We start from the raw sequence: 15,638 nt of genomic DNA on the forward strand, positions 1-15,638 counted from the left end.
GACACTGTCATTAGGACAAAACAGCAACCAACAGATTGGGATAAGATCTTTACCAATCCTACATGCAATAGAGGGCTAATGTCCAACATATACAAAGAACTCAGAAGTTCAGAAAACCAAATAACCCTCCACTATGTTCATAGCAACCTTATTTATAATAGCCAGAAGCTGGAAGGAACCAGATGTCCTTTAACAGAGGAATGGATACAGAAAATGTGGTACATCTACACAATGGAGTACTACTCAGCTATTAAAAACAATGACTTCATGAAATTCATAGGCAAATGAATAGAACTAGAAAACATCATCCGAGTGAGGTAACCCAACCACAAAAGAACACACATGGTATGTACTCACTGAGAAGTGAATATTAGCCCCAAAGCTCAGAATAGCCAAGGTATAATTTACAGACCACATGAAGCTCAAGAAGAAGAAAGACAAAAGTGTGGATGCTTCAGTGTTTCATAGAAGGGGGAACAAAATACTCACAGGAGGAAGTACGGAGACAAAGTATGGAGCAGGGACTAAAGAAAAGGTCATCCAGAGACTGCCGCACATGAGGATCCATCCCATCTGAAGTCACCAAACCCAGTCACAATTGGTGATGCCAAGAGGTTCATGCTGGCAGGAGTCTGATACAGCAGTCTCCTGAGAGGCTCTGCCAGAGCCTGTCAAATACAGAGTTGGACGCTTGCAGCCAACCATTGGACTGAGAATGGGGTCCCCAGTGAAGGAGTTAAAGGAAGGACTGAGGTAGCTGAAGGGGTTTGCAACCCCATAGGAAGAACAACAATATCAACCAGCCAGACACCCCAGAGCTCCCAGGGACTAAACCACAAACCAAAGAATACACATGGAAGGACCCATGGCTCCAGCCGCATATGTAGCAGAGGATGGGCCTTGTTGGGCATCAGTGGGAAGAGAGGCCCTTAGTCCTGTAAAGACCCAATGCCCCAGTGTAGGGGAATGCCAGGATGAGGAGGTGGGTGGGTGGGTGAAAACCATCATGGAGGCAGGGGGCACGAGGATGGGATGGGGGTTTCCAAAGGGGAAACAGGGAAAGGGGATAACATTTGAAATGTAAATAAAGGAAATATTCAATAAAAGAAAAATAAAGATAAAAAAGAAAACATTTTTTAACAAAAACTCCACTCCCTATATTCTAGTATGTTTGGTATGGAAAGGTACTCTGCAGTCTATCAAAAGAGCAATATGAACAGCAACCCAGTCACAAACCTTCAAGTCTACAATGCCGTTCTGTATATAAAATGTGGTAAGGCAATGGTGGTGCAAAGCTTGTGGTAGTAAACAAACAATGTCTGACCTGACTTAAGTCCTACTCCACAAGTGAAACCCATACCTGACACTGCTTATAAATAAATAAGTAAATAAATAATAAAACAAACAAACAAACAAACAAAAATAACCCAGAGACTATATAGCACAGAGACTTAAGGTAAAACCAAATACTAGTTGTCTTTTAAAAAATAGTAGCCAAATGACTTATAGGCATACTCATAGATCAGTGCCATATCCAACCTTCATGGAGAACCTTCCTCTTGCAGCAAATGGGAACAAACAGATACCCACAGCCAGGCATCTTACAGAGAGACCTTGGAACACACAGCTTTACATGGGATGTTTACGTCAAATCTCTTTCTTCAGAGCTAAGGGAACCCCACAGAAGAGGAAGCGGAAGGAATGTTAAGAGCCAGAGAAGGTAGATGACACCAGGAGGACAAGGCCCAATAAGTCAAGTGAGCACAGCTCATAAGAACTTATGACACTGGAAAAGCAAGCACAAGGCCGACACAGGTCTACACGGTGTCCTATGCATATCGACACAGGTCTACACTGTGTCCTATGCATATCGACACAGGTCTACACTGTCTCCTATGCATACCGACACAGGTCTACACTGTCTCCTATGCATATCGACACAGGTCTACACTGTCTCCTATGCATATCGACACAGGTCTACACTGTCTCCTATGCATATCTATTACAGCTTTCAGTTAAGTGTTTTTATGGAAATCCCAAGAGTGTGAACAAATTTCTGATTCTAATGCCTTTTCGTGGATTCCCCTTTTTGTTGTTCATTTGCACTCTCCAACCTATATGTGATGAGGTTTTCTTGTTTGCTTTATCTTATTATATTTTATTTTGCTATGTTTTACTGTTCTTTCTTAGAAGCCTATTCTCTTCTAGTGAGACACAGAAAAGAAATGGATCTTGATGGGAATGGATGTGGGGAGAAAGTAGGAAGATTAGAGGGAGGGAAAATTGTAATCAGGATATATTGTATTTGAAAAGAATCTATTTTCAATAAAATGTAAAAAAATAAAATAAAAATCTAAACATAAGATATTACAAAATAACCAATAATAATAATTTAAAATGTAAGCAACAACAAAAATGTAACCATGGAACAAAGTGAGGAGGCTAACAAGAGTTCCTCGGGAAATAAATAAGATTATTTGGGGCCAGGGAAAAAATGATGGCGATAGAAAGAATGGGTGGATTTCAAATACATAGCTAACATAAAAGCAAGATGGAGTTGATATTTTACTTAGTTAGATTGGCAGTAAACAAGATAATACCTGTACTTTTGATCTGATTCAACTGTTAGGTTGTCAACACTCCTCTGAACTGGAGGCATTAGAGAGAAAAGGTTGAAGTCAATGTTTATAATTCTGTTTTGGTCATATCAAATTTAAGGTGTCTATTACACCTCTGGGTGAAAGTTATAACCACATAGCTATTCCGATCTAAGTGGACTACCACAAAATGACTAGAAAGAAAATTTGAAAGTTAAGGCCTTCAACTTCATGAGAAAGCAGGAAACTGCAGAAGAGGATATAGTTAGATAAGATGAAGACAGCAAGAGTCCATAGAGAAAGACATGCCTTTGTTAGGGTTTTACTGCTGTGAACAAACACCATGACAAAGGCAAGTCTTATAAAGGACAACATTTAAGTGGTGCTGGCTTACAGGTTCAGAGGTTCAGTCCAGTATCATCAAGGCAGGAACATGGCAGCATCCAGGCAGGCATGGTGCAGGAGGAGCTGAGAGTTCTACATCTTCATGTGAAGGCTGCTAGCAGAAGACTGGCCCCCAGGCAGTTTGGACATGGGTATTAAAGCCCACACCCACACAGCCACATCTACTCCAACAAGGTCATACCTCCAAATAGTGCCACTCCCAGGACCAAACATACAATCTATCACAAAACACATCCTAGAGAAGTGCAGGAGACAATTACGGTGTTAAATGGTGTGGTGAAGATGAGAACCAGAGGGGAAGTTGGAGATTTTTGAGATAACAAGTATTGTTGGGCTAGAAGATCAAGACTCTACATGGACTAGATTAGTTACAAGTTAATCTTTAGAAGAGGGAAAAAGCTGTCAAGTTCTCAATCAGATCGTAGACACTGAATTTAAGAAAACACAAAAAATAGATAAGATGGAGATGGATTCAAGTCCAGAGAGTCCTCCAGGAATAAGATCTCATTTTTGTAAGCAGAAAGTTCTTTTATTTTCTATTTCCAGATTATATGCCCCGTTTCCTCAGATCCATTATCACTACTGTGTCGAGGGTGAGGTTCAACACCACTATTTTGCTGTTTTGCAAAACTGGAGGTTTGGTCCCATTGTCAGATGGTAGAGAAAGTCTCCATTTTTCTTATTGTACCTGGCAACGTGATGCCAGGACACTCAGGACGACTCAGAGCAGCATTACGGCGTTTACATTCCTTCAGGAGGAAGGAACAGATCATCACACAGGAAATCATGCCACTCATAAATGCCCTGCTTACAAGGGCTAATACGATATTCCTGTAAACATTTCTTCTCCCAGCCTAATAAGTTGAAATAAGATGTTCAACCAGAAAAAATAGCTTTCAAGGTCTTATTCAAAGTGGTAAGAATTCTAAATCTGGGTCCCACAGGAAACCAGCTAAATGCATCATTTGAACGAGTCAATACAAGGGAAATGTGTGAAGCAAGTACCTTATCACTTCTGCCTAAATAATTTAAAATAGCAATTTTAGAAGAGATTCAATGAAGTTTCCAATGATGGAAATTATTCCAAAAAGTACTACTAGGCACCATTTATCAGAAGAAAACAGATCATATGTCATTCCTAAAATAGCCTGAAAACTATGCAATCTATGTTTCTCTTTTCTTAAGAGGGGATAATTAACAAGCTAAGAGACAAGCTCTCCAAAGCGTGATTTCTAATTGGAATGAGTTCTTCTTGCGTGCTATTTATAAAAATAAAAAGAACGCTCTCTTGAGTTAACGTGGAGACACAAAGAAAACATAGCAAAGAGAAAATTACTCTTTTGAAACTACCAATACATCTTTCAAAGCTACCTATACATCTCTAGGATTTCCCGAGGGTGTGTGAGATTGCTACATTAAGGAAAAGCACATGAAATAGGAAAGTAAATTAACATGACGATGCATTATGGTCAGCTGCTATGAGTGTGTTTGCTTTCTGAAACATGGGAAGCGGAGGCAGAATGGAAACTCTACCATATCTACTGACCACTACACAGAGATGAGAAGGTTGTATAGAACACATAGGATAGTAAACAACCAGGTTTCAAATAGTTTATATCAGCCTGATTATATTAAACAATTATATTAAACAAATTTGTGATAAATATGAGCAGTTGAGATTGTATGTGTTTTGAGTATGTGACCACACGAGATCTCAGAGTTTTCTCCCTTTGTGCTCTTGGAATAAATGCTGCTATGTAAATGATTCAGGGAAATAGACATAGGACAGTGGATTTGCTATTGGCAAAAGTCGGATGAAAATCTTCCAGATGACTCAGTTTTAAACTGCTTATCTAGCATCAGGAGGGAAGAAATGGTTATAATATAGAACTACTGTGTTTTGGGGTAATCTATTGCTCATCAAAATCCAAAATCAATACAGTTGCCTTAATTTTGCTCGATAGTGCTAATCTCTTGTCTGTGCTATGATTAGATAATTAGAAGAAAATGTCTATTACACACTTAAGAGTCTGCATGTAAATTCTGGGATTTTTTTAAGTCAAACACCAATATTCGTCAGGACTCAATTTCAAAAGAACTCATTTCTGTTATCATTTAGGAAGCCCCTAAGACCAAAGTTGTGCCACATGTGAGAAGCACATAACCAAGCTTTCCACTAAATCTCCCTCCCTATTAATGTCTGATGTTTTTCTCTTCTCCTTGATATGTGTCCTAAAAATGTCACTGGTAGATTTATTTAACAAGGCTCTTTTAAAGCTTCAGATACTTGAGGAAATATTAGAGATCACACCTTCAAATTTTTCTGAGAATTGACTTAATCATCTGGGGTTTTTTTTCATACCCCTGCTAGGTCAGAGATATGGCCAGAAAATACAGAATTTATGGTGTAGGTGGAAAGTAGAAAAGTAGTTCTAAGCTGATTTTTCAGAAGTAGAAGAAGCCGATTGTTGTATCATGTTGTCACGTGTGTGTGTGTGTGTGTGTGTGTGTGTGTGTGTGTGTACTTAAAATAGGGGGAGTGTTATTAAAATTATGTCTTAGGGCTAGCCCTTCCTCTCCAATGGAGAAAAAATTGAAACAACTATTTAACTACTTCTCTTTCAATCTTATGATACTCTGAGTCTTGAGTACTCAATTTTAGCATGTTGTTTTTGTCAGTTGTTTCAGACATATTAAAGTAAAAGAATCACATTTATGCATAGAAAACAATGGAGTGGATATCTGACTCCCTACTGACTCTTGGGAGGGTAGGAGTGGCATACCTTATTAATCCAGGCCCCCACCTCTTAACTTTTGCTTGGAACCAAAGATAGAGATAGCTTTGCTTGCAAACTGTCAAGCTGATATTCTTGAAACTTGACTTATTGCCTCTTCCTTTCCTAAGCCGCACATGAGTCCAAAAGCTTTATCTTCTTCTTAACCTTTGACCTGGATTCAAATCTTAATTCCCAACATCTAATGATAGTTTTTGATAAAGGAAAGGTTAATTTTTGCTTAAATAATAGTTTAAATATTTTATCCATCCCAGACTGCCCATGTTTCTTATAGTCAGTTCTCTGGTGACAAGATACATAATTATTACCCCTCCCCCCACCAAAAAATGTAAGATTAGGAGGCTGTAGATCCAAGATAAACTCATAAATAAAATATAACCTTTCAATGCAGAAATACTTAGTTATGTGGCTTTTCTAAATAGTCGTAGTTGTGACTCAGATACTAAGAAAACAATTTGGTACTGGTCTCAGATTATTCATCCCTTTTTACTTATTCCTGTTATGTTTGTGCATGTGTATATAGAAGTTTGAAGTGCAGGCATGCACATGTCACAGGACACATGTGAAGTTCAAAGGACGGCCTTAGTTTCCAGTTTCTACCTTCTGCATTGTCCTCGGCAGGCTACTATGCTTGCAAGCTTCCACGGATTATCCAGTCCCTGTCACCCATCCTGCCATTACAGACTGCTGCATTACTGCTTCTAGCTCTATTCTGGGCTCTCGATAGATATTCAGGCTCAGGCCCTCATAATTTGCACATCAAGCAATTCTTTATCTTTGTTCCAGAGAGATATTCATGGAGATATTTCCCCAGCCTGGTTTTTCCATTCCTTTGTTTCTGATTTGAAATGATAATAATGTTGACACATTAAATCACTCATAATTCTTATACATCATTCTGTAAGTAGGGGAGATGTTAATGTAGCTGACTAATGAGGAAAATAAGACTCACAGATGTGAAGTAATATTCTGAATCTCATCTGACACATTGCTCCCTCTATGCTATACCACACCGCGATATTTACCATCTCCTCTCCTCCTCTGATGTTGACAGACCTGTTTTCACCTGCTATGTCATTCACCCTTCACTTCAAAATTAAAAAAACACAAGCAAACAAAAACCACATCTTATCCAAAAGGCCTTTTCTCTAGCAAAGTATGGTTTTTGGACTTAACTAGACCCAAGTCAAAAAAGAGACTTATGTTTAAAATTTGAAGGTTTTGGAAATCATTCTAGTTGTGATTTAACTATAAAGTCTGACTATGGATAGAATTTATCTAGATTTTGTCATGAATTGAAAATACCCTAAGTGCATTTTGTACACGTAAACATCTACACATCATAATTTATCAACAAAGAATACATCAAGTCTTACTAGAGTTATCATTGCTGTGACTAAACACTATGACCAAAGTAAACGTGGGGAGGAAACAGTTTATTCGGCTTACATTTCCACATTTCTATTTGTCATCAAAGGAAGTCAGGCAGGAACCTGGAGGCGGGAGCTGATGATGCATAGGCCATGGAAGGGTGCTGCTTACTGCCTTGCTCTCTGTGGCTTGCCAAACAGCATTTTTCTTTTTCTTTTTTTCTCCATCTTTATTAACTTGGGTGTTTCTTATTTACATTTCAATTGTTATTCCCTTTCCCGGTTTAAACAGCATTTTTCTTAAAATAGAACCTGGAACCAGCAGCTCAGGGATGGTCCACCTACAATGAGTTGAGCCTTTCCTTATCGATCACTAATTAATAAACTGTCAGACAGGCCTGTGTACAGCCTGATCTTTTGGATCTTCTTTTCTGTTTTTGTTTCTTTTACCTCTCTTTTATCTTTTATACTTTTTAGCTTTTGATCTAGAAATGATTCTATTGAAATATGAAAGCAATTCCGTGTTGAAAATGGCAGAGCCATCATACAGAACGCTTTGTCCCCTGTGAGTGACACATAGGTGAGATGATAGATGTGCATCTGTCTGACTGACACCTGGTCCTAAAGGGCTACGTTGGGAAGGGAAGCATCATCCAGCAGGAAGGTGGAGCTGGGAAACCATAATACAGCTATTATTTTATAGAGTTTATTCTTTCTTTAGACTGATATATTTAATTCTTCCCTTCTTTTGTTTATTGAAAATAGATTCTTCTCTCATATAATACATCCCAACCTTAATTGAGGTTCCCTCCTCTCAGATGACCTCAGCTTGGGTCATGTTGACACAAAACTGCTCAGCACACTTTAAAATATCAGGCATTTCCTTTTAAAATCATCTGATGGAGTGGTAGATGCAGCTGCCTGCTGCTGCCCAGCACGCGGAGAAATTACTATGCTATCTACTTACTATCAGTCTCTGGGAACAAGGTCAAAACCCAAAACTTAGGTAACTAAAGAATGCTTATCATCTTAATATTAATGTAAAGCATACATATATATATACACATACATATATACACACACATATATATGTATATATGTATATATGTATATATGTATATATGTGTATATTTGTATATATGTATATGTGTATATGTGTATATATGTGTATATTTGTATATATGTGTATATATGTATATATGTGTAAATGTGTATATATATGTGTATATGTGTATACATCCCAAACTTAATTGAGGTTCCCTCCTCTCAGATGACCTCAGCTTGTGTCATGTTGACAAAAAACTGCTCGGTACACTCTAAAATATCAGGCATTTTATATGTATATATGTATATGTATATGTATATGTGTATGTGTATGTGTATGTGTATGTGTATGTGTATGTGTATGTGTCTGTGTCTGTGTCTGTGTCTGTGTCTGTGTCTGTAACTGTATCTGTATCTGTATCTGTATCTGTATCTGTATCTGTATATGTATATGTATATGTATATGTATATGTATATGTATATGAGGCTGGAGAGATGGCTTATTGTTTGATAGCAGTTACTGCTCGTGTAGAGAATCCAGGCTACATTTCCAGCATTATACCACAGATCACAACCATCTGTATTCCAGTTCTGTGTAATCTGACACTCTCTTTTCACCTACAATAGCATCATACATACATGTGATACATATACATACAAGAAGGCAAAATACTCACTCACATGCACATAAATATTTTAAAAAATTGCATATCGAGGCCCTTCTGCATTAATCTGCCTATGAGTTCCATAAAAATGTTGAGTGGATACAGAATAAGAACAATCAGGAAGAAGTCAGAGGAGGGAAAATAAGCTAAAAAATATATTGTCTGAAAATCTTTTAACTAAAAATAAAATGAAACATCATGTAAAAAATAATAGTGTGAAAATAAAAAAATACAAAATGTTCTACTCAGATTTACTTCAAAAGGATGTTCATGTTTTTCAAAGCTTTACAGCCTTGTTCAGTAAGATGCTTTGATATGAGGAACTTGTTTGGACCTTGCAGAAGCCAGGCCTCCTGGGAAATGAAGCATTTGATCCTATAACCTTAGGCTCTCAAACAAAATAGTTCCCCACCACCTCCACTGCCAGATTTGTTAGAAAGGAAATTGGGGACAATTAACTCAAGAGGCAACTGAGAATTTTCAAAATATTTTTATTTATGCTAGGAAGAAAAGCAAATAATGTCTCACGGTGGTTTTGCTTATCCTGAGGAATGTCTTCTGCATAAAATTTAAAACCATGGTCTTGGATAAAATTTTCAAGTTTGAATAGAAGACTATGAGTAAATGTATCTGATCCTGAGTTGTCTGTCAAGTTCCATGGATATAAAAACAAAACAAAAAAATTGATGTTAGCTGCCACAAGTTGGAGAGTCTATGAAAAAATGTACTAACCTACATATCAAAATATCACGGACACAGAAAACCAGGCGTAGGGCATATTAAAACTAGAAACTGAGATGGATTATCAAGAATGATTTGTTTGTTTTTATATTAATGATATTATCATTTTTAAAGAACAAAAATATATAATTATCTCAATAGAAAAAGAAAAGGCGTTGACAAAATTGGTTCATTCTTTCATCATGAAAATACTGAAGAAACTGTGAATAACAGATGTATGTCTCAATGTAACAAATGCTATATTTGAGAAACCTATTGCCAAGATTATGCTAAGAAGAGAAAATGGGGCTCCCCGCCCACCAAAAGTTTATCCAATTAGTGTACTTTTACCCAGCATAGTACTCAAGCCTTAACGGAAGATCTCAAATATCTCTATTGACAGCATATTCTTAAAAGACTATTGAAACTACCAGTAATATCCTATAACTGCTTAACAAGCACAGAGAAATAGCAGGGAACAAAACTGACATATAGAAGTCAGGGTTCTAGATGACAATAAGAAACTTCCTATAAAAGGAATTAACAAAATTGTCCAGGACACAATAGATATTTTTAAATTCATAATTAAAACTAAGGAAGAAACTACACGACTTCTGCAATGAAACTTTTAAGACACTGAAGAAACAAACTGAAGAAGCTATTAGAAGGTAAGAAAGTTGCTTATGCCCGTGGATTTACATAATTACTGGCATGAAAATAGCTGACCTCAAGAATTAATGTAATCCCCAGCAAAATACCAATAAGGTGATTCACTAAGCTAGAAAGAAAAAAAATACTAAAATTCATATGGAAGGAGAAAGACCTCAAGCGGAAGTCAAAGACAGAATGGTCCAGGCTCTAGGCATGTAGAAAAATGGAATGAAATTGAAGCCCAAGAAACGAGCCTCACACAGCTATAGCCACCCAACATCCTTTTTTTTTTTTTTTTTTTTTTTTTTTTTTTTTTTTTTATTAACTTGAGTATTTCTTATATACATTTCGAGTGTTATTCCCTTTCCCGGTTTCCGGGCAAACATCCCCCTTCCCCCCTCCCCTTCCTTATGGGTGTTCCCCTCCCAACCCTCCCCCCATTGCCACCCAACATTCTTAAAAGCTATTGAAATCCAGGCAACAGCACATGAATCGTTTAACCCACACCAAATGATCACCTCTGAAAACATGTACATGCATGTAATATACAAAAGGTTCATGTTGTATTTACATATTTAGGGACACACATGTGTGTACAATAACAAAGAAAAAGAGGTCATGAGTTTGAAAGAGTGTGTTTGGGCGAGCAACATGGGAGGGTTTGAAGGGAAGAAATGGAAAGATGGACATTATGATTTCAAGAAAAAAATTAAAATCCTACACTATTAACTATAAACAGGACTTTTCACTGAAATAGCTGGTTATTATTTTATTATTAATTTTTCTCATTTTTAAGAAAAAGATTTCTTGAGTATTTAAGACAATTGAAATATTGATTGCATTATTGGTTCTTTTAGTAGAATGATAGTGTCACTAGCATATCATGATTCTGATTAGAAAAAACTCAATTAATTTTGGTAATTTTAAATTTTAACACTATTTCTTGTTTTCCAAAGTAAAGCTGTGCACAATAGGAAACTTTTAATATTGCTATACATCAGCAGTTCTCAACCTTCCTAATGCTATGACCTTTCAATATAATTCCTCATGTTGTGGTGACCCCCAACCATAAAATTATTTTTGTTGCTACTTCATAATATATTTTGTTGCTACTGTTCTGAACCAAAATGTAAATAATTTTTGGAGATAGAGATTTGCCAAAGGGGCTGCGACCCACCAGGATGAGAACTATTTGCTGTACATACTATTGTATATTCAACTATATGACTGAAAATAAAATTCATGTGTGTAAATTGTCCATCCAAATAATGATTTTTAGTGAATAAATGTCATAGCGATAAAACAGTTCTTAATGTAACAGGTTAATAGCAAGTCAGTGTTTTATTAAATTAAAGCATTCATAATTCAATTTACTTGGTTTGGGTACATATGTAGTTTAGATTTGAATTTGTGCAAACTGATGATCTACCAATAGAAATAGAAGTCATCAATATCTTATCAGAGCCTTCTATTTTATAAAATTACAAATTGCACTATACAATACAATGGTATATACTGTTCTCATAACTTATATATTACTCTAATTCTCAATTAATGGAGCTGAACAATACAATTTTTGAGATGAAATTGGTGAATATTAGATAATCCTCTACATGACAGCACAGTTTCCACCTTCTCTTTCAAACAACCAAATTGATTCCTTTTCACTGTTTGCACACTTGGAGAAATAGTTCTTATTTTTTTATGTCCCATAATAATATAAAGTTTTCATATATTTTATGCTTTATAAAATTGTTTTGATTTTTGTCAGTATTTGCTTGAAAATTTATAACACTTTCTGGACTGTCTCCAAAATCACTTGAAAATGCCACTAGGGTTTATGAGCCTCTTTAAATTGTTTATTTTGTCTTGATTTAACTTTGGTATATCATATATATCAATGGAAAGAAGATAGCATTTTCAGCAAATGGTGCTGGTTCAACTAGAGGTCAGCATGTAGAAGAATGCAGATCGATCCATGCTTATCACCCTGTACAAAGCTTAAGTCCAAGTGGATCAAGGACCTCCACATCAAACCAGATACACTCAAACTAATAGAAGAAAAAGTGCGGAAGAGTCTGGAACACATGGGCACTGGGGAAAATTTCCTGAACAAAACACCAATGGCTTATGCTCTAAGATCAAGAATCAACAAATGGGATCTCATAAAACTGCAAAACTTCCGTAAAACAAAGGATACTGTCATTAGGAAAGCAACAAGAGCAACCAACAGATTGGGAAAAGATCTTTACCAATCCTACATCTGATAGAGGGTTAATATCCAAAATGTACAAAAACCTCCAGAAGTTAGACTCCAGAGAGCCAAATAACCCTATTAAAAATGGGGTACAGAACTAAGCAAAGAATTCTCAGCTAAGAAATATCGAATGGCTGAGAAGTACCTAAAGAAATGTTCAACATCTTTAGTCATCAAAGAAATGTAAATCAAAACAACCCTGAGATTCCACCACACACCAGCCAGAATGACTTAGATCAAAAACTGAGGTGACAATAGCTGCTGGTGAAGATGTGGAGAAAGAGAAACACTCCTTCATTGTTGGTGGGATTGCAAACTGATACAACCATTCTGGAAATCAGTCTGGAGGTTCCTCAGAAGAACGATGACCAAAATGTAGATGCTTCACTCCTTAAAAGGGGATATGGAGCAAAGTTTGGAGCAGAGACTGAAGTAATGGCCACTCGAAGCTTGCCCCACATGAATACAAAACTTATATATGTACAGCCACCAAAACTAGATAACATTGATGAAGCTAACAAATGCATGCTGACAAGAGCCTGATAGAGCTGTTTCCTGAGAGGCACAGCCACAGCAGATCAAATACAGAGGTGAATGTTAGCAGCAAACCATTGAACTTAAAACTGGATCCCTGTTGGAGGAATTAGAGAAAGGATTGAAAGAGCTGAAGGGACTTATGTGTCCTTAAGAATAACAGTGCCAATCAACCAGTGCTCCCAGGAACTAAACTACTACCCAAAGACTATACATGGACTGACCTATGGCTCTAGCTGCATATGTAGCAGAGGATGGCCTTGTTGGGCACCAATGGAAGGAGAAACCCTTGGTCCTGCCAAGGCTGGACCCCCAAGTGTAGGGGATTGTTGGGAGGGCAGGAAGGGGGCAGGTGTAGAGGGGAACACCCTTATAGAAGAAGGGGAGGGGGTGGGATGGGACTTATCTCAGGGAAACCGGGAAAGGGAATAACATTTGAAATGTAAATTTAAAAAGTATCCAATAAAGAAAAAAAAGAAGTTCATCCATTTCTTCTAGGTTCTCCAATTTGGTGAAATAAACACTTTTTAAATGTGTCCTTACGATTCTCTGAATTTTCTTGGTGTCTATTGTAATGTTTCTCCTTTCATCTCAAATTTTATTAATTTGAAAACTCCCTCTCTTAGCTTTGGTTAGTTTCGTTAAAAGTGTAGTCAATTATGTTGATATTTCTCAAAGAAGGAACTTTTTGCTTCCTAAAATACATGCATATAGAGAATGAATTCAAATAGAATTACAATATAATAGAAGAGAGAATGTCCATCAACATATTATGTTACTAGGTAAACCTTTTGGTGCCAAGAATGGTTTACATCTTCTTAAGTCATTGGCCTAAGGGTCTCCAAGCTCTTGCGAATCCTATTGATTACTGCATAAACTCATGGAAAAACCATAATTCTGATGATATGATTTAAAAAAATCCAGATGGTGCGCAACTAGAAGCTTTTCCTCTACTGACCGGCATACATGATGCTAGAAAGTACATTACTTCATACCAAAGGAGAGGATGATTCTTCACTATCACCCAAGTACAAGCACTCTGACCTTTAGCAATGATCTGCCTGCAAGATATACTGCTGTGATAGTGACACAATTGTTATGGCACTTCTTGATTGAGCTTAAAGTCAACTCCATGGAACAGAACCCATGCTTGACACTGCTAAAGTGTCTGCAAACTTGACACAAGATGGGTCATAAGCCTAGGGGAAAATCTACTGCTATTCTGTCAAAGGACTATAGTAGTGAAATAACTCCTAATGATATGTTGCTAAACATACAGATAAGTGCATCGGTCAATCCTCATCCAAAAGGCTTCTTCTTGCAGTAGACAGGAATAAATATGGAGACTCATAACTGGACAATGTACAGGAAGTGAGAGATTTTTGGACTACTCAGCCCAAAATGTGATGTATTTGCTAACCCTCCCACCTCAAAGCTCTGATGTCTATATAGAAGGAGCAAAAGATGACTCCAAGGAAACAATCTAGTCCAGACACAACAGGGTTTATGAGCGTATGAACTCAAAATATTGTAACAAAATTCAAAAACTCTGTACAACCTCAAGCTAGGAAAAAAAATCCCAACATGATGAAGTGGAGGGAGGCACAAAGTCCCACCCCTAACTAAGAAGCTATGTGCAATTCACTAGGAGAAGAAAAAGCAGTTTTCTCCAATAGCCTGGCGCATCAAAATGCTCCAGGACAGGCCACATGTTTGGGAATAGTTGGAGAACACAAAATGGACACTGGGGCTCTGCCTTCCTCTTCCTCTCTCATTGTGTTCAGGTGCTGTTGTGTATTGAGCAGAAAAGAACCAAGCAGATCCTGGATCACCAGGATCTCGGTCCAGCTATGAGTGCTACGAGGGAGCCTTCTCTAAGGATTTTAGTGCCACAGCTCTCTTAGATGATATCCAATGAAACTGCTTATTCAGGGTGAACAAGAATGATATAAACTTTGGTGAGTAGGAACGGGTTTTTCAGGTCAATGTACATTGTCTAATAAGGCTTAGGTACTGGGAATGCCTCATTTGCATGGCAGGTTCTTATCTGAACAAAGGAAATAGAACCTGTAATCTTGCCAAGAATTATGTGATATTCCTTAGGTAGAGGGTGTTGAGTTCAGACTCCTCAGATCAGGTCAAGCCGAGAAGAGGAAACCCCACTGGAAAAGGAATTCCTCCATTTTGTTCTGAACTCAAGAAGCTGTCCAGTCATGGTAGACTATGACCTTAGTACCAGGGTTTCTCAACAGGAATATCTTTTGTGTGCTTTCTGTTTTATTTCTGTTTGTTTGATATACCTTATATGTTTAATTTTCTTTTTCTTTTGATTTCTTATTCTTTTTTAGAGTGTAAAAAATAAAGAATGTTAAATTGTGATGGGTGTGGAAGTGGAGAGGATCTTGGAGGAGTTAGGTGAGGAGAAAGAGTATGACCAAAATATATTATATAAAGATGTTAAAGCCAAGAAATATAAAAACAAAAATGGAAAGTAAAACAAAATCATTTAGTTCATAATATTAAAAATAACTCTACAGCTGAGGGTATAGATTAATGTATAAAGCTATTGCTGTACAAGAGTCAAGACTAGAATTCAGATC

The sequence above is a fragment of the Rattus norvegicus genome, chromosome 1 (genome assembly GCF_036323735.1).
Source record: "Rattus norvegicus strain BN/NHsdMcwi chromosome 1, GRCr8, whole genome shotgun sequence".
Taxonomy (NCBI): Eukaryota; Metazoa; Chordata; class Mammalia; order Rodentia; family Muridae; genus Rattus; species Rattus norvegicus.